Raw genomic sequence first — 18990 nt, 5'->3', positions numbered from 1 at the left:
TGGCTGTAACCCATGTTATACCTCATGCAGGCGTAATTCAAAACGCATTACGGCGAGAGAAGGGCTTCTGCTAGTCGTACCCTTCTGACCCCGAGATTATATGATTTCATGTGTGTATATGTGGGTTTTGTCAGACTCCCACATATTTTTAAACATACAATATAGATATCTGCATACTACCTAACTGAAATGATTATAGACTTTTCTTTCTTTTTCAGAGTCAATGATTTTGAAGAAATGTGACAGTGTTTCTGGGGGGAGATTTCTCGTCTCTTCCACTGCCCCGGTGAAAATCTCACTCGGAACAATACATCTTCTGTGAAACACTCTGCACAGAAAGTTGTGGAAATAAATCTTCCCTCTCACCGCTGGAGCTGAAGTCAAACCGAGTAGAGCACAGAGGCTTTGGAAGGATTGACACTCCAAGGCAGAGGGAAAAGTGTCCTGAAAATGGAATAGGTTGGGGGAGAGCCCGGCAGAATTCCCTTCTGGCAACTGTGCTGTGGCACTGTAAGGGTGTGAGTTCAGGCAGAAAAGACTATAAAGGCCCCCTTAATCAATCTCAGGCTCTTACCTTTCATGCCCCTTTAGTGGAGAATCATAAAGGGGACCTTGGGCTCTACTTGCTTTACAGGAGGGAGAAAACCCACAGAAAACCCACAGTCCCTTTGCTGTAGCCCGTGTTACCACCTTTGCACACACACATTTGTTTGCTTACTTATGATGTTTACCCCCTTTCCCCCCAAAAGTAAGGTCCTCGGGGCCAGTATCTTTGTTTTGTTCACAGATGTCCCCAAGCCTCTAGCACAGATGGCATGCCAATATTTTTGAACTCAAGAATGAATCAAAACCCTCATCTGTGACAGGTGCTGTGCTAAGTGCGTTCACAACGATTCCATCAAACCCTGAAAATACCCTTCAAGGCGGGTTCTATTAATAACCCCACTTCATACGCGAAGAAACCGAGGCTTAACCAATTTAACTGATTGCCAGAAGCTCTCCAAGCAGCCTGACGGGTTAGTCCCCACAGAGGTCACCGGCAAAGACGCTCCAGGCAGGCGGCAGCCCCCTGGTTGCCCATTCCCGCCTGCTCTGCGGTGAAGGCCTGGGCTTCCAGAAATTTCTATGAAGGAGAAGCCCTGTTCTCTGTGGTTCTTGAGGCACTGCTGGCCTTGCTGTGGGTTCCTGCCACCTGACGTTCCAAACAGAGGCATTTGCTAATTTCCTGGGGAAGGCTCCAGGAAGGCTTGTCCTCGGGTAAAAGCTGTTCCCAGTAGGTGAAAAAAAAGGGAAGTTTTCAGACCACGGCACACTTGGAGGTTTCACTTTCAGTGTTGTGTGGAGCTGACAAATAAACCTCTTCTGAGTTGGCGCTCCTTCCCCTCCAGCCCCACCCGCTGCCTCTCTGCTTTTCCAGATTCACGTGAGTGTTTTGGTTAACTTTCTCCCCTCCTGTGTGACTGTTGTTCTACCACAGGTTAATGCGGGGCTTCTGGAGCGGATAGGACTAGGCTGAGTTACAGGAACAAGCTACAAGCCGAAGGGAAGCACTGCAGCTTGTGGCCGGTCCCGTCCCAGATATACACCCGCACATCTGGACGAGAGATCATGTGACAGCTTGAAAAGCCAGAAACATATCCTGGATACCATAAAAAATAGTTCCGTTAAATTAAAAAGGCTTTAAATACTGGCTCAGCTGGTTTGGGGGTCTTTATGTCTCTCTCTCTTTTTTTTTCATTGTTCTGGAATTCGCTGTAGGATTTGTGATTGCGGAAGACTGTGAACCCATCGGATTGTGAATTTGTTTGCAAGTTTTTTGAAAGTTCAGCCAGCCCTTCTCTACTTTCGTAACTTTGGGCATGGCTTGTTGATTTGGGGATCGGGACTTGGTATCTTGGTAAAAAAACAAAACAAAACAAAACAACACACTCAAATAAAAAAAGAAACTCTCCCCTTTCCCACTTGCCAACCTCTCCCTCAGATCCCCCCAAGAAAACCATCAAAACCCTTGGCCAAATCCTGTCTCCTTTGACAATATTTAAGAAAGATCCTGTAGGGTAGTAAGCTCTAAAATAGTATCGGGGAAGAGAAATGTCATAGTTCTCTTTGGATAGAATCCAGAACAGATTGGCAATAAAGAGATGAATGGATGTGAAACATCAAAGTATGGTCAAGACTTGATTCCTGCAACTCGGGGAAAAAAATCTCCATTTTCTCTTTCTTACGCAAATAAAACATTCTTGTGTTGCCCGCTGGACATATCTTTCTCCCTGATTTACCAAGATTGCAGAAACTAGGATTAAACAAGGCATCCATTCCAAAACCAAAAATCTGTTTTCTCAAACTATCGAAGAGTGAATGAGTTTGAGAAGCGAGCATGTGATTAAAAGACAAAAAAGGAAAATCGTGCCTCGTTTCTTTTTCAAGGATGGACAGCCAATCAGGCAGAATGGTCTCTGTTGGCATTTGCCTTATCTGCTGGTGATAGTTCCTCTTTTAATTTAGGAAAAAATAGCCAAAGCAATATTGGTAAAATACCACCAGCTTTGGGTTTTCTAAAATATGTGAAATCATGTTATTTTCACCTATTCATTAGTTCAGTCCTTCTCTTCCCACCACTGGACTGTCACCTTCAGCCAGAACCTTGTCTGCCTGTTCTCTATTGAGTCCTCAGTGTCCAGAACAAGGTCTCACCAACTCTGCTGCCTGGCTTCGAGCTGAGTGTCTCTGTTTGCCCCTCCAGATGCACTCTGTACCTTTTACCACCTCATTCTGTGCCCCGGGGCTGAGGCCTGTGAACCGTGTCCATGGGCTCTGTGATGGTGAAGTTTATGCTCCAACTTGACTGGGTCAAGGGATCCCCAGATAGCCGGTAAAGTATTGTTTCTTGGGGGTATTTCTGACCGTGTTTCTAGAAGAGATTAGCATTTGATTTGATAGACCGAGTAACGTGGGTGGGCATCATCCAATTCATTGGGGGCCCAACTGTAACAAAAAGGCCAAGGAAGAGTGAATTCTCTTTCTCTCTTCTTTGGCTGGTATGTCCACCTCTTCCTGCCTTCGGATATCAGAGATCCTGGTTCTTGGGCCTTTGGACTCCAGGATGTACACCGTGGCCCCCAGTTCTCTTATACCACTGACTTTCCTTGTTCTATAGCTGGCAGACAGCAGATTGTGGAACTTCTCAGCCTCCATAACCGCATGAGCCAATGCCTATCATCAATCTCATACATGTCTGTATATATCCTATTGATTCTGTTTCTCTGGAGAACCCTGGTTGACACAGGCTCCCTGGCCCTCCAGCTTCCCTTTGGACGCCAATGAAAGCACCAGGGAATATCAGCATCGAGCTGGCTGAGTCTCTGGGCTGCAGCCACAGCCCCTGTCAAACCCAGGGATGGTAAAACCTCCCTTCTTCTACTCCCAGGATCCTGTACTATCCCTTGTAATAGTCTCTTCATTAAACTCAGAAAATGACTCCTTTTGAGTTTATCTGTTTCTACAATTATCTGTATTCTGCTGGGGTCCTGACTAAGGAAATTAAGATTTATTGAATGAACAAATGAATGAGGCTTCACTGTAGTGAGCCATACTTCTGGATAATTGCAACACGTTGGTTCCAGAGCCATTTCCTACCATGCGCCATGCATCTGGGGATGGCAATTTTATTTCATCTTGCATGTCACCTGGTAGATTCATAGAGCATGGCATTGAAGTAAATTCTGAAGCAGTCTGAAATCAGTGGGAAAATGTGCCAAGATCAATTAATAATGTCTGCCATGGATAGAGGAATGGAAGCACATACGATCAATATTTACAGGACCAGTATTTGCCATCTGTGTCTTAATGAGTAAGCAAAAAAAAAAAAAAAAAAAAGCAATATAAACCCTAGTAACAAGCTTATTTTTGCCTCCAGCTTTGCTGCCTCATGGTAAAACTGTGTGCTTGCTCAAAGGCTTCTGATATACAATAACTACCTCTCCTCAGACGCACCTAAATGGTTATTTGATTGTACAAAGACATCATTGACCTGAAAGTGCCTATTTTCATTATTTACCTTCTGGACTGTATTTGCTGGGTTACAACACACAATTAAATGGAAAGTTTTTCCGTCTACTTTCCTGAAAGGGAAATTGTGGACTGCAATGACCAGCCAGCCCCCAACCTTAGTTAAGATGAAGATTTGCTAGCAGGTTCTCATCACTTTTGGGTAAATTGTCACAACCATCACTCAGGAGTCAAAGGCATCCTTTACAATAGCTTTTCTCTCCAGACCGGTCTTCCTGGATTTTTTTAATAAGGAAAAACACATGAGGAAACTTACTCTCCTTAGCTTTTCATTCTCGATTAATCAATTTTGGTTCTATAGCCAGCTCAACTCATAAGGCACTGGATTTAACATACAGATTCCTTAAATTGAACTTCCTGTGTCCTGGGTACGCATTCCTCTGGGGGCAAGTTTCCTGATTGCCCTGTTTGGCACCTAATTCTCTTTCTCGAACCCTGTTTCTTTAACACAAGCTAGCTCAGCAGCCCTGGGAAAACCACTTACCCTCTCTCTGGGCCTTCATCTGACAGGAGGGGGTTCCATAATAAAAGCTAATAATTATTGAGCACTTACTTTGTGCCAGGCTGTGTAATAAATATTTAAATGTGTACACAGTTAGTACTAAATTATTACACTAAACATGTAATAGATGCTTCCTATCGAGGATCAGCAACTCTTCATAAAGGACCATACAGCAAATATTTCCAGCTTTGCAGGGCATATGTTCTCTGCTGTGGTTACTTAACTCTGCCACTGCAGTGTGAAAACAGCCACAGACAATGTGTAAACAAATGAGTGTCATTGTATTCCAATAAAACTTTATTTACAGAAACAGCCAGTGGGCTCAGGGTGGCTCAACTTTGCCACCCTGGCTTGATAAGAATTTTTCCATTTAATTTTTGTAACAAGCCCATAATGTAGGTACTAGTTAACTAGATAGATTAAGTCACTTTTCTGAGGTCACTAAGACAGGAAGAGCCAGGATGCAGACCCAGACGAGTGGCCCCATGTTTAAACCACCCTTCTGAGTTTCTAAAAGCACCAAACATTGACCCACGCCCTACACAGGCGCCTCCTGGGACCCTCGGCATCCCAGCCTGAGTCCTATCAACTCTCTCCTATCCCCCTTAACCTCTCTCAAAAAGGTCACCCTTCTCAGGCATTCATTTCCTCTTAACTCACTGTCTGTCCTCAGCACGGAGTTTGGCATCAACCCCAGAAAGTCCTAAATCCTCTTACATTCTGAATATTAAGTCCTCTGCCAGACTGGGGTTTCTCTCAGTCTACATACAATTGGAATGAAATCACCAGATGAAACCAAAGAGCTCACATTTGAACAATGCCTGCTCATTGAATATGTTGACTATCTCGTGGTTTTGAGTTAGAACCTGTAGTTCCACTGTCAATTTGCCATGTGACTCCAGGTGTATCATAATCTCTTGGTTTCTTATCTATTGAGGGGTGATTTTAAAAAAACAACCCGTAAGTCTGTGGTGAACACTTGCCAACAGAAGCATTATGCAGCCATGGAGATATGGCATTCAGTGATGCCAAGCCGGACCTTATTTCTTTTTCCTTTCTTATTTCCCTGTTTTGAGGGATGGCTGTAGAAGTATTTTACTCACTGCCGGTTAGTGGTTTGTGCTTATGTCCAGTGGTGCTTCTGTCCCAGGTGGGTGAGCATGAGTGGTAGAAGCATCACTTTCAAGCTTTGGTTCCTGTCATCTATGTTGGGTTACACTCCAGCCGAGGGTGGACCCATGGATCCATCCACTCATTGGGTCAATATTTATTGTTGGCCAGCTCTGTGCCAGACACAACACAGCCTGGGAATATGGTGGTGAACAACACAGACTAGATTCCTAGAGTCTAGTTAGACCCACAGACACTCAACCACTCCTTAACCAGGGTTGTAATGCCACGCATGATAAGTGCTGTGAAGCAAGCTGGTGCCATGAGCACTTAGGACAAAGAAGGACTCCAAACTGAGGTGAGGAGAGTCCAGGGAAATACTGCCTAGGACATGGCTTCCTCCTCCTCCACCTGCTGACCCTGGCTGTGTAAAGGACCTGAGGACAGAAGAAGCTGGGTGTTCTGAGGAAATGAGGCCAGGTGCTAGGGGTCTTGGGGGTATGAGTTGAGGCCAGAGAGGTAGGCAGAAGCCAGATCGGGCAGTGCCTTGTAGGTCATGGGAGGGAGTATTGACTTTATCCCAAAGATAATAGAAAACTATTAATAGTTTTAAAAGGTGAAGAATAGGGAGTAACATGATCGTGGAAGGGCTAAGAATGTATAAGCTCAAAAGGATATTGATTGATCTTAAAGCTTTTGAGGTAAAAATGTGACACCAACCAACTTTCTCAACCTTCTCTCCCTGTATTTCTTTCTATTCTCCTTCCCTTCTCTCAAACAGATGGGTCTTCTTTATGTTCCTTGAATCCCCACTACACTGCCACACCCTGCTCCTCACTGGAAGGTTCTCTCTACTCCTAGGTGCTCATCTAAGCCCTGCCATCCTTCAGAACCAGTTCACGTCTCACCTCCTCCATGAAGCCTTCTTGGGTGGCCCTTCAACAAATTACAAAATATAGTCAGCACTGTAAACAAATAAGAAGGGGAAAGACTAATCTCTCACTTCAGTCTTTCCCTCTAAAGTCCTTTCCAAAAGTCCCAGTTCCAGGCTTTCTCTCCAAACCAACTTGTATTTTCTCTCACCAGGAAATTGTCTGCTGGCCATGAAACACTACCTGGCTCATCCAAATCCTACTCATCCTTCAAGATGGACCTCAAAATCACTCCTCACCGGACCCCTCCCTGACCACTCCTGTGGGAAGAGACTTTGATCCATCCCTCCTCTCGAGTACTATCTACTTACTGATTAATGTCAGTTAAGAAGACAAAATGAAACAAAGCAAACAAATCCTTGTTTGCACATCTATCTTGTTCCCTTGCTTGATATAAGAATCTTGAAGTGTGGGGACCATGCTCTGTGACTCTTCCTACAATTCTTTTCACTGACACAGCATCCTGTAGATGCTCAATAAATACATGTTTCTTGATATTTCTTGGTCTGAGGTCACATACTCATTTGTATGCCTGGCTTTGTGGAAGATGAGAGGCTTCTAACCTTGTCCTTTGAAGTCCTTCTCCATCGCTGTTGTCAGAGTGACAATCCTAAAACTTACTTTTGTATCATCTCCCTCCCTTGAGCCATCATCTTGGCTCCTCACTAACCATGTAATAAAATCTAGACTCCTTGAATAGTGCCTCCCCACACTTTTACTGTGTTTTAATTTTCTATTGATGTGTAACAAGTTACCATGAACTTAGCAACTTGAAACAACTCATATTTATTATCTCACAGTTTCTGTGTGTTGGGAGCCTGGGCCTGACTTTTAGCTCGGTTCTCTGCTTCAGAGCCTCAACCAAGTTGCAATCAAGATATCAGCTATAGCTGTGGTCTCATCAGAGGCTCAGATGGGGAAGAATTCACTTCTAAATTCACTCTGATTGTTAGCAGAATTTATTTCCTTATGGTTGCAGGAGTGAAGTCTCCTTTGGCTATTAGGAACCTCCTACAGTTTCTTGACATGTGAACTTCCACTTACTTAAAGAGCACTTGCTTTCTCACAGCTGACAAGGGAAGGAAAAACTCCAGGGCAAGTGTTCCAGGAGTCTTATGTAATGGGCTAGAATCAATACCATCACTTTTGCCATATTTTATTGGTTAGAAGTAAGTCATAGGACCTTTCCATTCCCAAAGGGAGAGGATTATACAAGAGTGTGAACAATAGGAGGTGGGGATCTAGGGTCTGTCTGCCACAGACTGTAGCTCCCTCTACTGCTTCTGAAAAGTGGAATCCAGCAATGCCAGATGTTTCTACTTCTGAAAAACATACCACCTCCTTTTGCATTTCTAGGAATTTATATAGGCATTTGTATCTGACTGAAATGTCCTCCCCTATTTCACCTCCTCCAGTGATTCTTCCCCAGTGTCTTCTATCTTAGAAAAATTGAATCATTCCTTTCTCTGGACCCATATCTATGGTCATGCTCATCAGGCAGTGGGTACCTTACTTGTATATCTCTGCTGTATTAGACTCTAATTTCTTTAAGATTGGGGAATATGTGTTCTTCATTTCTTTATTTCCAGTGCTCACATCTAACATAAACCTGGAGCAGAATTGATGTATGCCACAGCTGCACAAAATGTGTAAAAGTGGTTTACTTAATGGGAAATGATCATTGATCTAAAATGGAGGTTGGCAACCTTTTCACTCTCATACTCCATAAATAAATTTTGAAAAGTTATTTGCCCTTCCCATCAGATGTTTCTGAGTTGTTATCTATAATTAGTCAGTTTCCTTTTTTATTTTATGTTTTTAAATTTTTATTTTATAATTGGAGTATAATTGATTTACAGTGTGTTAGTTTCAGGTGTACAGCAGAGTGATTTAGTTATACATATACATATATCTATTCTTTTTCAGACTCTTTTCTGATATAGGTTATCCCAGAATATTGAGTAGAGTTCTCTGTGCTATAGAGTAGGTCCTTGTTGATTATCTATTTTATATATATATACAATTATATATATATATTTTATATATGGTAGTGTGCATATGTTAATCCCAACCTCCTAATTTATCCCTCCCCCCACCTTTCCCCTTTGGTAACCACAAGTCTGTTCTCTAAGTCTGTGAGTCTGTTTCTGTTTTGTAAATAAGTTCATTTGTATAATTTTTTAGATTCCACATATAAGTGATATTATATGATATTTGTCTTTCTCTGTCTGACTTACTTCACTTAGTATGATAATCTCTAGGTCCATCCATATTCCTGTAAATGGCATTATTTCATTCTTTTTTATGGCTGACTAATATTCCATTGTATATATGTACCACATCTTCTTTATTCATTCATGTCGATGGACATTTAGGTTGCTTCCATGTCTTGGCTATTGTAAGTAGTGCTGCAACGAACATAGGGGTGCATGTATCTTTTAGAATTATGTTTTTCTCTGGATATATGCCCAAGAGTGGGATTGCTGGGTCATATTGTAGCTCTATTTAGTCAGCTTTTATTAGGTTATGATGCTATAACAAATATACCCAAATCTTATTGGCTTACTGTAACAAGGTCTTATTTCTGGCTTACCTGATACGTTGGCTGCAGGTTGTTTATGGATCTGTTCCATATGTCTTCTCCTTCCAGGATCCAGGCTGAAGCAGCACCTGCTGTTTGCAACATGACATGCTTGTGGCAGAGGGAAAAAAAGAGCTCTGGCAGAGCCATGCGGTGACTTTTAAAGCTGCTGTGCAGCTATGGGTTACATCATTTCTGTTCACATTCCATGGGCCAAAGCAGGTCATAGGGCAGAGCCTGACCCAAGTATATTCCTTTTATAAGAATGGGGCAGCAAACAATTGGAAATAAAAGTACAATCTATTACACCGTCTAAAATTTTTTAGTAAGTTTAATAGTTGCAAATGTTATAATTTCTGGCATATTGCATAGGTGTTTTACATATATTTTGTCATAACCTTAGAAACTCATTCAGTTTGAGAACATTTCCACTCACATAAAACCCCCTTGGCAAAGGTGGTTCGCATGTTCAAATAAATCAGTCGAATCAGCCTTGTCTTTTGTCAGGAAAAAAAAATCTAACTTAAAATTTTAATTCAAATATACTTGTTGATATGTTCCTATGGCAATTATTTATTTCTAATTTGTAGATAGGTAGATAGTCCCAGAGTTAAAGTCACAGAGTCCTGCCATTAATTGGTTTCCTGGAAGAAAAAAGTTTCTGCCCTTTTAATAATTCTTACTAAAGTCCTCATTGCTTTGCTGTCAAGGAGTTCCTTTTGGAACAATGCATTATCAAATTGCTCCTTGTTTGGTGTCCCAGAGGTTTTTACTCACCAAAGTCATACCCCAAAGCAAGACTTGGAAGGGCAAGAAATATACCATATTTTGTCAAGTAAGAAAATGGTGACCTTGAAAGGGGAAGTGAAAGCAGATGCCACAGACTGGTGGTGCTGATCTAAGAGAATTTATGGAAGTTTAGGGTCTGGAAAAGTATTCTCTTACATTATTCTTTTTTTAAAAAATTTATTTATTTTATTTATTTATTTTTGGCTGTGTTGGGTCTTCATTGCAGCACGTGGGCTTTCTCTAGTTGCAGCGAGAGGGGGCTACTCTTCGTTGCAGTGTGCGGGCTTCTCATTGCCGTGGCTTCTCTCGTTGTGGAGCACGGACTCTAGGTGCGCGGGCTTCAGTAGTTGCGGCACGGGGGCTCAGTAGTTGTGACGCACGGGCAGCATGTGGGATCTTCCCAGACCAGGGATCGAACCCATGTCCCCTGCATTGGCAGGCAGATTCTCAACCACTGCGCCACCAGGAAAGCCCCCTCTTACATTATTCTTACCTGAAAGAAAGTCTTTGGACCTCGTAGGAGTACCCACACCCAGTTTGAGGATGATTTCCATAAGATATAAGATGCTACAGACGTAGGTGAAGGTAAAATGAATGGAAAGACCTCAATGAAAAAAAGAACCAGAATGAAAAAAGTGGAGTAAAAGGCTCAAATCATATAGAAAATGTGTGCAAGTTGAGAAGTAAAAACTTTCCTTGGCTAAAGCTGGCTAGGGAGATGACACAAATCTTCCCCTTCCAGGAGAGAAGGAGAAATCAGTGATGGGGTTGGAGAAGGAGGGAGAGTTTGGGGGTGGATCCTGGAGTGAGGGGTAAGCCTAAGAGAAAAGGGTCCTGGACACAGCCCATGAAGGATGACTACGTTGGTGCCAGTTTGAGGAAACATCACGTACGTGGTCTCTTGAGTTGATTTCAGAGGAAGTTTCAGGAATCATTGATTTCATCTGCTCGTCACCAGCATGATTAATACATGTCTCAGGACACACACACACACACACACACACACACACACACACACACACTCTTATTAATGAAGCCCGTATGCCTTATACAAGAAACAGATCACAAAGCTCTGGAAATACTTTCCAGGACATTTCCTGTCCCTGCCCACACCCCTCCATCACCCACAACCCACCACTACTTTTCCTTCCTTTCCTCACCTTCTCTTACTCTTTCTTCTCCTTTGCTTGTTTTCTTCCCATTTCCTATTGTTCCCTTTTGTCCTCATACTCATCCCCAAAGGCTTAACCCTGCCTCAGTTTTTTAGTCAGCAATTGACACTGATTTAGAAAAACAAATGAACATTCTCTGCGCCTCGTCTCAGCAACGCTCAGGAATTTTTTAGTTTTGGAAGAGTTTCTTTGCTGGAAAAATGAATCAAGAAGGTGATAAGGTATTGTTGAAAGTCTCTAGCCAGGTACAATGTGGCACAGCACACAAGGGCTTACTTAGGACCATATCTGTATTTATTACTAAAAAATACGAGTTTGTATAGAATTGTAAGATGTCAGGAAGTGATAGAAACTTAGAGACCATCTAATTCAAAGTGTTCATTTTCCAAAAGAGGAAACTTAGGTCAGAGAGGGGAAAAGATTTGTCCAAAGTCACATAGGACTGGCAACTTTCCACCTTATAGTCCATTGTGGGGAAAGCTGGGACCCAAGTGTCAAAAGTCCAGGGGCATCCATTTATTAACATGCAGAGGTGAGCAAGTCCACAAACATGTATGTAGTAGTTATAGCAAATATAGTAGACATAGTGGTCACTCTCTGCTCTTTACCTCCTTTCTGAATGAATATATTCAGCTCTTATTTATCTAACAGTGGGATACCTATGGTGCTTCAGTGAGCTATTTGCCTATTTGTAACCATGTGGTTATATTTTAGGTCCAGCTGGAAGGGAATTGGGGCTGCACACAGACAGGGGTATATATCTGGGGCATGTACCTCTGATTGAAGTCTTAAGCAAAAATATGCCTGATCGTAATGTCGTCCAACATTATCTATTCTCCTAGGAAGCATTTGGCTGGGAATTAGGAGAACCGGGTTCTAATCCCACCCTGCCACTGGGTTTTCTCTGAATGGCCTTAGGAAAGTCCCTTCCCCTCTCTGGGACTCCATATCAGCATCTTTAAAGCACAAATAACACCTCAGAGAGTAGCGAGAAGCTAATGAAGTGGTGAGTGTAAAGCACGTGATAAGTGATTAGGTGCTGCAATAACATAGGAACTTTAATTTTTATTACCACCTTTCATTGCCATAGGGAATTCAGGATTTTTTAATAGGTGAACAATGTCCTCGTGCAGGCTCTCTGATTGCACTTCAATCCCTGCCAAGTGTCTCCCCTTCAGAGGGGCTCCTCTGACCAGCCCCTTGCCATCTGCTGTGCTACCCAATTCCTTTAGTTCACTCTCAATCCTCTTAACCAACTCTATTTTTACCTCTAGCCCCTATCACCCCCTGCCATGTTATGAAGTAGTTGTTTTCTTTTTCCACTATTTAACTGTAAGACCCAGGAGGGCAGGGACTTTGGCAGTGTTGCCTACCGCCTTATTCCCAGGGCCTAGAACAGGCAGTGCTGGCACGTAGTGCATGTTCAATAAACCTTTACTGATGCATGAATGAGCTCGGGACCTCTTGAAGGAATTTGACGTGGGCATCTGTAGCTGGAGATGAAGTAGGTACAGGAGGACAAGGGGGTGATTCCAGGCGGTGGTGACAGCTTGGGTGATGCACAAATTCAGATTTCATGGCCTCTGTGGATATTTTGAATGCCCAGAGATACTGGAGCACTTTTTTCAGAATTTTATCTCTACATCTCCAGTGATATAAAAGACCAGCAGAGTGAGGTGTGCTCCTGCTGCCATCCATCTAGAGACGTGGATGGAACTGGGATGGTGGGGAGGAACAGTTCATTCTTAAAACACTATGGCAGGAGAGGTGAGGTGAGGAGAAGTTCAGGAAAGGAGGCAGAAGCTCGTGGCACTTAGAGGAGACCCTTCCCCATCTTCACGTGTGAGCCAGCCTCTGCCAGATGCTATCAACTGTTTGCCCAACCTTGGAAGCTTGTTGATGTGACAGCCATGGAAGCTAATGGAAGCTTCTGGTTTTGTGAGCTGAGTAAAAGAATCCACTCACAGAGAACCTTTGGAATGCTTAAGGGAAATACACCTGGTTCCTCCTGAAAACTGGTAGCATAGAAATCTCGAAGTAACCCTGCTCTGAGCTGATTTTCAAAGTGCTGGGCTGATAAAACCGGCCGTTGCCCGAAAGCCAGTCTCAAGGATCTTGACTTCTATGCTGATACACAAGGATCTATTGTATTTGTATTATACTATGTTACATTTTATGTATTTTATAGTATTCTATATGTATGCATACACACACATCTTCTGTGTGTAAGAAAAAGGCAGCAGAGAGAAAGAGGCAGGAGAGAGAAACGAGGGGATGTCCCGTTCATCACAATGAGTGGTGTTGACCACAGGCAAGGAACCTCGTGGCATCCTCTCCTCCTGAATTGTCAGCACACCGAGTGCCCCGGCGGTGCTCTGGAATCCTACGCGAGGCCCTGATCTCGAGATGGTCCGAGCAGCATTTGCAAGAAATGACAGAAAAAAGGCTAAATGCCGCTGATCCCTGCTGCCGCCCCGGTGGCCGTGCTGGTGGAATGCCAGCCACCCAGAACCCCACTCTGCTAGCTGCTCGGTTTGCGTTTGTACATTACCCCCGCCTCTGCAGTCCACGGACGCGGGGTTGCCTGTCAGCAATCTGGAGTCATTTTCTTTTCCGTTCTGGTTTCATGCCTGGGTCTCCCGGGGTCCCGCCAGGCACATCCATTAGGGGTCTGCCCTGGGCTGGGGGCAGCTCTGGGATGGGATTCTGTGGGCTCAGCTGGGCTTTGCCTGTGCTGCTCTCTCCTGAGGAAACACATGACTCTCCTGGGTGTGTCCGAGAGTGGCAGATGGAGGAGGAGGAGATGCGGACATGGTCCCTGGTGCTCCCGACATGGTCCCTGGTGCTCCCTAGGGGCCTGGGAGAGTGTGCGGGGAGAGCCACCCTCCACCCCTGGGCTCTCCCTCCACGTTTTCTCTCTCCTGTGGTCAACCACAGGGTTTGAAAAGGCTCCTTTGGTGTAGCTCTGGGGTCCCTGACCTCTCTCCAGTCCTCCTGCCTTAAAGCAGTGGGGCCCATCTTGGGATCTTTTCAGCTTTCTGTGAAGATCTGGGCAAGCTGCTTTTCTCCTCAGGAGGCTTTGTCCCCGCCAGCCAAGTCATGTTCCGCTGAGGTCATGGGAGATGGATTATTTTACACAGGCATCTGCAAATGACGGCTCAAACTTGAATCTACAAGTAGGTGTTGATGGCAGAAACTCCCAGGCATCTGTTTCCATCCCTTTGGCACCCCCATCCCCAGCATCTGCTCCACACCTTTCCTGCCTTGCAGAAAATTTCTGCTCTCCTTTGAGTTTCAGTCTTCCCTGAAGTGGTCAGTAGGAGCTATAACAAGGGGAACCCAGGGCCAGGGGTGTCTGGGAGCCTCCGGGTGCCGTGGGGTTGTCTGCCCGGTGCAGTGGGGTAAAGACTCGAGCTGGATGGCATTTGAAGTAGCCCGTGATACAGAAACTCACCCATCAATTGCCAATGTGTGTGAGGAGGACCACACGCGGCTGTTTCCTTTTGTGATAGTCTCCCCTCCTTGCCCTCCACCTCACGTTAGACTCAGTATTGTGCTACATCCAGGGGAGTTTTTCTTGGCACAATCCTGGATTTGTCTCTGTTTGTGACGTAAGTCACAGAACGATTGTTCTCAAAGACAGTGAAAGGGAAAATGGAAGAATCGTGACCGAGTCCCTGCATCCACCTGTTCCTTCATTTCCTGCCTCTGAGGAGGTTTAGATGGTACCATGGTTGTGTCTCCCTCTCCTCAGCCCCACAGCCTGCCCCTCCTCCTCTAAACTCTTTCAGACATTCTGCTATTAGAGAAGGAGAGTTTTAGAACAGCCCACAATAAAGATAGGACAGCTGGAATATGTTCTATTCTGAGATTTTTCTCCCCAGTCAGCTTTGAAAAATCGTTAACTTGGACCAAGATTCCTTAAACTCCAAAGGTGCAGAGACTATGAATCGTAAAGAGCCAGGGCTTTAAAGCACCATGACTTCCCTCCTTCTCCACACCCAAATTGGTAATTGGTGGTCAGTTATTCCATGGAATTGGTGATACCCACTTCTAAAACTCTTCCAAGTTGAGTGCAATGTCCTCAACAACATATACAAAAATCAGACCCTGATATCTTACTCGAAAATCTTCAGTGCCTCATGACCACCTGCAAGATGAAGTCCAAAGATTTAACCACGCTGCTAAGGACAGTTGTTTAGGTTGTACACTGCACAATGCTAAGGTGACTCATACTCGGCACAGTCATGCTAAGGCCCTGTGATAAGCGAAGCATTCAAAGCTCTTCACAGTGCATGTTCAAGCAACTCTTCTAATCTTCTGTTCCCTAAGCCTGTAGGTGTACCTCTACCTTTAGGCAGGCTGGTTTCACTGCCTCTAAACACATCTTGAAATCCCTACATCTGGGACTTCACAGAGACTCTTCCTTTAGTGTAAGGAGTGCTGCTTCCTCATCTCCACCTAGCTGAGTCTTCCCAGTGCTTCAAAACCTACTTTGTCTTATTTTTAATTTTTATACAATTTTTAAAGGTTACTTTCTATTTACAGTCACTACAAAATATTGGCTGTATTCCCCGTGTTATACAGTACATCCTTGAGCCTGTCTTACACCCAGTAGTTTGTGCCTCCCATTCCCCCACCCCTATATTGCCCCCCCCCCCACCGCTTCACTCTCCCACTGGTAACCATGAGTTTGTTCTCTATATCTGTGAGTCGGCTTCTTTTTTGTTATATTCACTAGTTTGCCGTATTTTTTAGATTCCACATATAAGCAATGTCATCAAGTCTGTCTGACTTGTTTCACTTAGCGTAATACCTTCCAAGTCCATCCATGTTGCTGCAAATGGCAAAATTTCAAAGCCTTCTTTAAGTTTCACCTTCTCTGTGACATTTTCCCTGCCCACACCACCTGGAAGGCATCCTGTTTCTTCTGTACTTCTGTAGTTTTTGTGATCAACAGACCCCTTGAGACAGACTACCCACAGCTGGAATTTTAGTTTTCTTCCCAGGAATTCTATGTGTCTAAGTAGACTGTGAGCGTTTGGAGACCGAGCCACGTCTAACATGGCCTGGATTTCCTGCAGCACCAGACACAGCGCCTGGCACACAGTGGGTGCTCATTCAATTCGTGACCCCCGGGCTGGTTGGTTCCAGTTGCTTTGTGAGCCATCCGCTCACCCTCTCTCCCACCCCCTTGTTATTTTATTCCAGTTCCTGGAATTTCATAATAACAGAGATGGTTCCAAAAAGCCGATACAGACCATTTCCTCCAAATAAACCCATGTTTTCATATGACAAGCGCTGGAGCTTTCTCTAAAAGAAACCCCTCTGTTTGGGTTCCATCAAACATGCCAAATAATAATGACAATAAAACAATATCCATTTATTTAGTGCTTCCTAATGATAGGCGCATGGACTAAATACGTACATTACCTTCTTTAATCCTCAGCAAACCCTATTTTCCCAGCTTTACACGTGAATAAATGAAGCCTATAATAGGTAAAGCAATTTGTCTTAAGTCACAGAACTAGTTGGTGATGGCCCCAGGATTTGAACCCAGTCTTTCTGAATCTCAAGGGTGTTTTTTTTTTTTTTTAATAAACTTTAAAAAAAATTAATTAATTAAGTTATTTATTTATGTATTATTTCGGCTGGGTTGACTCTCAAGGGTCTTAACCACTGTGCTGATAGGCGAGGTCCCCCGGGTCTGGTCTGCAACACTTTTGAAGGGCATCCTTGTTGTCAGATATTCTGTGGGCTCAGGGCTGACCTGGCTGTGGACAGAGACCTCAGTCCTCAGAGCATGTGTGCCAGAACTAGTTAAGAGGCCTTATCTTTAAAATGAAGCAATTGGATCTGGTCCCTTCCTGTTCTAAGAATTTATGAAGCTACAAAAAAAGACATGGCCCTTGCTCTCAGGAATTTACAATCTTGTTGGGGGCGGGGTGGGGTGGCGGGGCTGGGCAAGGAATAGAAACCTCAGGAGAGAAAGAGCCAGCTAAGGTAGACTATGTCCCAGCCAGGTGAGTGCATCATGAGGTCCACTGGTTCAAGTACATCAGAGGATCAGAGAAGACGGTACTATTGCTTTGCAAGCAGAGCAAGCTTGGATCTGCCATCAGAGGGATACCTTTTTCCCAAGGACAATGAACTTGACCTAGGGCCGGGTTGGGGGCGGTGGAGCTGCCGGAGGAGAGGCACATATCACAAACCCTAGGATGTTTATCAGCCAGACCAGTTTGACCCTGCAATAAGATGTTTCTTGAGCAAATTTTTTGGAATTTTGGTGGGCTCTGACCTGCAGTTTTCACTTCCAAAATAACTTGACTTTTCTAAAGTGGTAATTTCATTTTCATGATAATACTAAACTGAAGCCACATGATCCCTAATTGGAAGCAGGTCTTGGGCCGCAGAGTTGCCAAGAAGCAGTAAGAAACATGCTTATTCTACTACTTTGCTTGAGGCACTCAGCATTTTTGAATGCCTGGGCAGAAATATAGTTTTTTAAATAAAGCCAACCCCTGAGAGAGGAGGGGGCGAGGGGAGGGGAGAAGGAGCCAGGGGAGGGGGTGGTTAGAAATGGGAGAAGGAGTTTTTTGTTAATCCAAAGAGAGGAAAATAACACTTTATTTTTGTGTTTAAATTTTCCCGTCTGTGCCATCTTTTGACATGAGTGAAATCGGGATGTGTCCTATGGGTCTTGGGGTGGGTGTGTAGCTAATGTTCTTTCAGCTCTCAAGTTTGCTGTTCTGATTTCCTTCAGCCCAGCAGAGTGCAGGGACGACTTCAAGAGGAACAGTGGGAATGACTCCTTTTTCTATTTTCTTTCCCACATCACTTCATTTGTTCTGTTAATTGTATCCTGATGAGAGACGCAGAAACTCCTCCTCCAGTGGCAGTCGGGAAATTGTCTGAATAAGTGTTTCTGGAGGGGGACAAGAAAGCAATCACAGCTTTTCTTTTACAGAGAAGCAGAAAGTCTCCCAAGGAAGGTGACTACAGAAAAGACTGACTCAAAGGAAATCTTTTTAAGGATGTTTTTTAAAAGAAACAAAACAGACCCCTTTCTGAAAACAAAACTTAGATCATGGATTCAAGGCATATCTGAACTTTCTGATGGAAGCCGAAGTTGTTTTCTAAATACAGTTGGGAGCTCAGTAATCACATGGTAGTTGATGAGACTCTTCCCTTCCTGCTGCCCTCAGTTTCCTGCGAGGCACCATTTTAGACAAATCTGCTGGAGGGGACTCTGGGTTTTGTGGCTCTGTCCCACCCTGTCAGTTAATACCCGCCTGAGTGCTGCTGGAGCCTCTGCTAGCTGGCTGGCAGCCATGTGGGTCTCTTTTTTGTGGAGGGCAGCATCCCTCAGCATCCCGGCCCCTCTGTCCCCTCTGCTCGCCCTGCCAGCTCTGGCATTGGGCCTTTCTGCCAGGACTGCCCATGGCTGGGCTGTACCAGAAGAATCCCTGGCTTGATTCTGATTCTCCCTTTCCTACTTAGCACACCTCTGTAGGAAAGAAAAGATATAACAGGAACCATGAAGAAGGGAGCAAGGAAGGGACAAAACTGATGTGGGGAAACAGAGAGCTGTAGATTTCAGCGTTAACGGTTGCCTGTGAAAAACCACTGCCCTCTGGGTTGGGTAAGGGTAGCCCAGAACTTGGGTTGAAAGAGAAAGTCTCAAGGGGAAGAATATTTAGATATGCAACCACAGTGCCTCAAGATAGATGTGACTCAGTGACTTCCCAAAACACGGATTTCAGATAAATATCACATTACGGCCTTTTCGTACTTTTTCCTTGATTTTTCTAAGGCAGTCGTTGACGTTTTTAATTG

At 44.2% G+C, this 18990-nt stretch overlaps 1 long non-coding RNA gene across 2 annotated transcripts; it reads left to right on the top strand.

Moving 5' to 3' along the window:
* The first annotated feature begins 1336 nt into the window (after positions 1 to 1336).
* On the top strand, positions 1337 to 7109 carry LOC132373971 (uncharacterized). Of its 2 annotated transcripts, XR_009505569.1 has the most exons (3): positions 1341 to 1423; positions 2744 to 2872; positions 6767 to 7109. It is a non-coding gene; the product is annotated as an uncharacterized LOC132373971 (long non-coding RNA). The 2 variants fall into 2 exon arrangements; XR_009505570.1 differs by lacking the exon at positions 2744 to 2872 and having other exon boundaries at positions 1337 to 1423.
* The last annotated feature ends 11881 nt before the right edge of the window (positions 7110 to 18990 follow it).

This window comes from Balaenoptera ricei, chromosome 11, assembly GCF_028023285.1.
Source record: "Balaenoptera ricei isolate mBalRic1 chromosome 11, mBalRic1.hap2, whole genome shotgun sequence".
NCBI lineage: Eukaryota > Metazoa > Chordata > Mammalia > Artiodactyla > Balaenopteridae > Balaenoptera > Balaenoptera ricei.
Note: the sequence above shows the minus strand (reverse complement) of the source record. Positions and strands in the feature narration are given on the sequence as shown.